The sequence below is a fragment of the Vombatus ursinus genome, unplaced genomic scaffold, assembly GCF_900497805.2.
Source record: "Vombatus ursinus unplaced genomic scaffold, bare-nosed wombat genome assembly UNPS02014832.1, whole genome shotgun sequence".
NCBI classification, from domain to species: Eukaryota; Metazoa; Chordata; class Mammalia; order Diprotodontia; family Vombatidae; genus Vombatus; species Vombatus ursinus.
Genome location: NW_020954610.1, coordinates 51,715,296 through 51,720,066, shown reverse-complemented (window position 1 = coordinate 51,720,066; position 4,771 = coordinate 51,715,296). Strand labels below are relative to the sequence as shown.

Below are 4,771 nucleotides of genomic sequence, written 5' to 3'. Positions count from 1 at the left end.
AGCTCAATGGGTGGACCATCAGTGGAAAACTAATGGAAGAATATGGACAGTAATCATACAAGATGGGTTGTGGGCTCCATCACTTGAAAAAACTTCCAATTAAATGAGATCATGATCTAGTTCAGTATTTGAGAATTTTAGACTTTTGTTTCTGTCTTTGATGTCTTTGGAGTTTATGTTCAACAGTGGAATTTCTGGAAAAAAGAGAACAATTAGTTTAGTCATTTTTCTTTCATAATGCCATATGGAATCAATTCTCTTCATTTTGTAAGTGAAGAAACTGTGGTCCAGAGACTATGTACTGTAAATTTTGTATTTTTCTGTCCCTCCCCCTCACTCCAGTACTTGGAGCAGTGACATGCAAATATTTAACAAATATTAACAAGGCTTGTATTAATATTAACCATGTATATTTTTATAATATTTATATATTAATTGATAATATTAATAAGGCTTAACAAATATTTGCTGTATTGTTAGAATGAGATAAGTGTTTAAAAGGTCCATGTAAATGAGAGCAAATTGAATTGTTATGAAGCAAAACCACACCTTCAATTTAAGCCTCAAGCCAGAATAACTTGATTCAGCAATTCTTAAATGTTAAGGAGGAGAATTTCTCCCCCTACACACACACACACAGAGTATTGGGTCCTTTTACATAATGCAACAAAAATTGGTTGTTGTTTTTTTTAAATAGATGTTGCGACCTATGTGTTACATTCTGGAATACCTTGTGGTTGGCACAAAGGAAACAGTCAAAACAGTTAGTGGTAATGTATACCAGCTAGTCTTCATGAGAAGTTTCCACAAGCATGCTAAAAATGAAAAAGAAGTTTATCAATGCTTACATTGACAAGCATTGCACAAAGCAATGGGCACACAGATGTAAAAAATGACAGTCCCTGCCCTCAAGGGGTTTCTATTTTTACAGGGGAAAACAATACATATGAAAGAATGTTGGTCAGAAAAGAGAGTTTTCTTTTAGAGGCATGGGGATTAGTAGTGAAGCAATATGTTGATTGATATGCCTTTTCCAGAAGCAATAGTAATATTTACCATACCCTGTTCAAGAGGCAGAAAGCAGGGAGAAGAGAAGAAACATATGTGTAGTGGTAGGCCAAATGGAAAACACTAGAAACATGCTATAGTGGTCTGTGGCAGATTAGATATAGACTAGTTAATTTCCTGAATCACCAATCAAGATAGCTACAGAGCAGGACTTCTACAGCTTAGTGAATAAATCTCCCAGACTATGGTCTTTGGAGTTCTGGTGGTCCAGTGGGTACAGTGGCAAGACATAAAATGGAGTTACTCATGCTAAGAAAGAAGAAATGAGTATAAGGGTGGGGTGTGAATAACTCATTCACCTCACCCCTCACTTAAAATAACTAATAAGGATGCTCTATACTCTGATAACTTTATCAAGTAAAAATATTTCTGTTGAATCAAAGATGTCTCTGGGGAACATACTAGTGGGGGCTCACAGTTTGTTTTTTTTAGGTCCTTAATCCACTAGGAAGAAGTGAAAGCCATCTGACAAAATGAAATGAAGCATGCTACACAGGAAGTACATTGAGATTGGTTGAAGAGACTCAGTCATGCCCTGCAGGGCTTGGACAAAATAGCAAATTTGGAACCCAGCATTCCAGGGTCACCAGCTTGAAGAGAGTAGCTTTATATAATTCCCTAAGAGGAAATCACTTAGGAGGAACAGGGGAGAGGGTGGAAAGAAGACAGAGCCTTTCTTTCCTCTACCAGCTCTTGACCAGAAGAAGAATTTATGAACTTTGAAGGGTCAGAAGATTTTTGGATTTCCCATCATGTCACAGAATCTTGGAACACTGCAGTAAGGGAGTGATTGCAATGTCTATATAAGGAGCTGAGGACCAACTTAATATATTTAGTAAAGACAGCTTTAGGACTTTACAAGAAGACTAGCAAAAAGTTATGCCATACCTGGGAGGAAACTTCATGAGGACACCATTAAGGACAGAAAAGGACTTCTAGAAAGTAGGAGCAGTTAGTTATCCCTTTATTACATGTAATAAGCTTGAGCCCACTTTCTCCAGAACTCTGTATGGACTTGTGGGTGAAACTTCCATTTTAGGAGAATGTTTGCATCATTTATATAGGCTAATTAATTCTGACTGATTAACATTCATTGAAATCAATGGGAGAGCTTCCCTGGCACTGACATGGCTGCTGTCAGTAACCACCATCTTATGGGAACAAAACAATGCCTGGAGAGTGTGAAAAACAGAGCAGCAGTCACTCAAGAGTTTTGTTCACCAAAGATCACCAAAAGATTATAAAATTGTATCACACTTGGAACAGGGGGAGTATATTTGCTAACCTTAAGGGGCTCTTCGGCAAAAAAAAAAAAAAAAGAAAAAGAAAAAGAAAGAAAAGAAATGTGGATTCCAATGGTTGGCCTGCATGCTGCAGGAAAAACAACTATTTTGTACAAACTGAAACTGGATAAAATAATAACAAGTACACCCACTATTTTAAAATAGAAACTGTAGAATATAAAATCATTAGCCTCACAGTGCAGGATGTGGGTGGCCAGGAGAAGATCTGACCCCTATAGCACCATTCTTTCCAGAATACACTAGGGTAAATTTTTGTAGATGACAGCAATGACAGAGAACGAGTGAATGAGTCCCAAGAAGAACTGATGAGACTGTCAGGAAAGGATCTTAGAACGTAGAGATTCCATCTTCTTGGTTTTTGCTAATAATCAGGATCTTCCCAACGCAATGAATTCATCTGAAATCACAGATAAACTTGGACTGAATTCTTTTCATTATAGAAACTGGTACATCCTGGAGTAGAGGACCCTTGTCATGGGGCTGCACCTTGAGCTGCTGCCACCCCCTCCCCCCCACTGCTGCCCCTGATGCTGCCACCTCCAGGCAGCCTGCTGGGAGCTGGAGCCCCACAGCTGCCAGGGAGTCAAATTTTCATAATTCAAATTTACATAAAGTGAGAACTGTCTGTATATCCAAGTCATCTGTGCCTCTAGTGGAGATGGACTCTGTGAAGGACTGGACTGGTTGTCCAATCGGCTCTCAAAACAGAAATGAAACAACCAAAGTTCCTCCTCCCTCTCCTTTTCATTTCCTCCTATTTGCCCTTTGCTTTACTGTAATGTGGCAAACGGTGCTACTTTGTGATAGTGAGTGCTGAAAGACCTTTTTTCCCTCAATTGTCATAGTATGTATTGCACCATGCAGTAAATGTGGCAAATATAGGCCTGAAAACAGATTTCTTATTTAATGTAAATGGCTTTTGTTTCTAATGGGACAGTTTCTGGCACTGTTGTGTAATACTACTCAGTGTTTGGGGGACTTTTTTATTGTTGAAAAAATCAATTCACCATATAGTACTAGGAAGGGATTTTTAAGCAGAGTTATACTTGAGTTGCTGGGAGTTAACATGCAGTAGCAGAGACAACTGCTACTGCTACTGGTTTATGATATATATGTTGAGATCCTTTTTGGTAGATGGCTTTTAACTTGAATTCAATGTATTTTTTAAAAGTTTAAAAAACTGAAAAGAAAAGCAAAACACTTTAACACAAAGAAGGGAGAAATATGCTTAGTGTAGGTTTTGCAGTAACAACTTGAATACCAGATCATTTTAATTGTCTGCAGTTTCTCCTTTGAAACTTGAAAAATGATAAAAAAAACAAACCAAGAAGTGATCAGTTTCACATGGTTAAAAGAGATTCATGTAATGCTATGTCTTTGGATGTTTATGTATTTCATAGAGTTTGTGTTTATATTTGTGCTTACATGGATATTTATTAAGGGGAAAAAAGCTTTGAGGTTGTGGTTAAGAGCTGGCTACACAATAAGAGCTTTAGATCTTCAATCACAAATTGTTTATAACTAGATCCTCCCCTCTTATCCCTACCCCACACAGTTCAGGTCAGGCTGTGATTAGTTCTCCATCACACTTGAATAATTCTTAGGAAGGGCACAATGATGGCTGGTTATAAACATCGAGAAGAGCTTTTTGACGTATTTGGCAAACAAAAGACCAGCCTTTTAATTTTTGGTCAAGTGTGTGGTGCTTCTGTTTGGAACTACTCCAGAAACCTCTCCACAGTAAGCAGAGCCTATGTTAGCTCCAAATTTTGGTTGGAGATATTTCAAAGACATAGTCAAGAACACCAGACATTTCTTTTATTTTTTTTTAACCAGACATTTCTTATTGGTGTCTAGGTTTAGAAAGAAAATAAATTGAGCATAAGAGCTTGGGAAGTCATTCTATTATAGAAGTATTTGGTCCCATTTTGGAACAATCTTCCTATCTGTATATGTGTGAAATCTCCTTTAGTACCCTTCATACTACAAGGGTCAGATTTACTATCTGAAAAAAAAATTATCTTTTCATTACTCTTTTTTTCCTTTTGTATGTTGATAACCATTCTTTCCCGGCATGAAACTGGGAAAAAATATAGAATTTCCCTGATGTTCCCTCAAATATTTAGAGAACTGAGTCAAATTTGTACAAATAATAGTCATTCCTCAAATTCATAAATGGTGTGAACAGGCAATTTTCAGAAGAAGAAATCAAAACTCTCTATAGCATATAAAAATGCTTTAAATCACTATTTATTAGAGAAATGCAAATTAAAACAATTCTGAAGTACCACCTCATACTTATCAGATTAGCTAACATGACAGAAAAGGAAAATGACAAATGTTGGAGGGGATGTGGAAAAACAGGTACATTGATGCATTGCTGGTCCAGTTGTGAATTG

The 4,771-nt window shown here is 37.1% G+C and overlaps 1 pseudogene; it reads left to right on the top strand.

Moving 5' to 3' along the window:
* The first annotated feature begins 2,236 nt into the window (after window positions 1–2,236).
* On the top strand, window positions 2,237–3,086 carry LOC114025856 (annotated as a pseudogene).
* The last annotated feature ends 1,685 nt before the right edge of the window (window positions 3,087–4,771 follow it).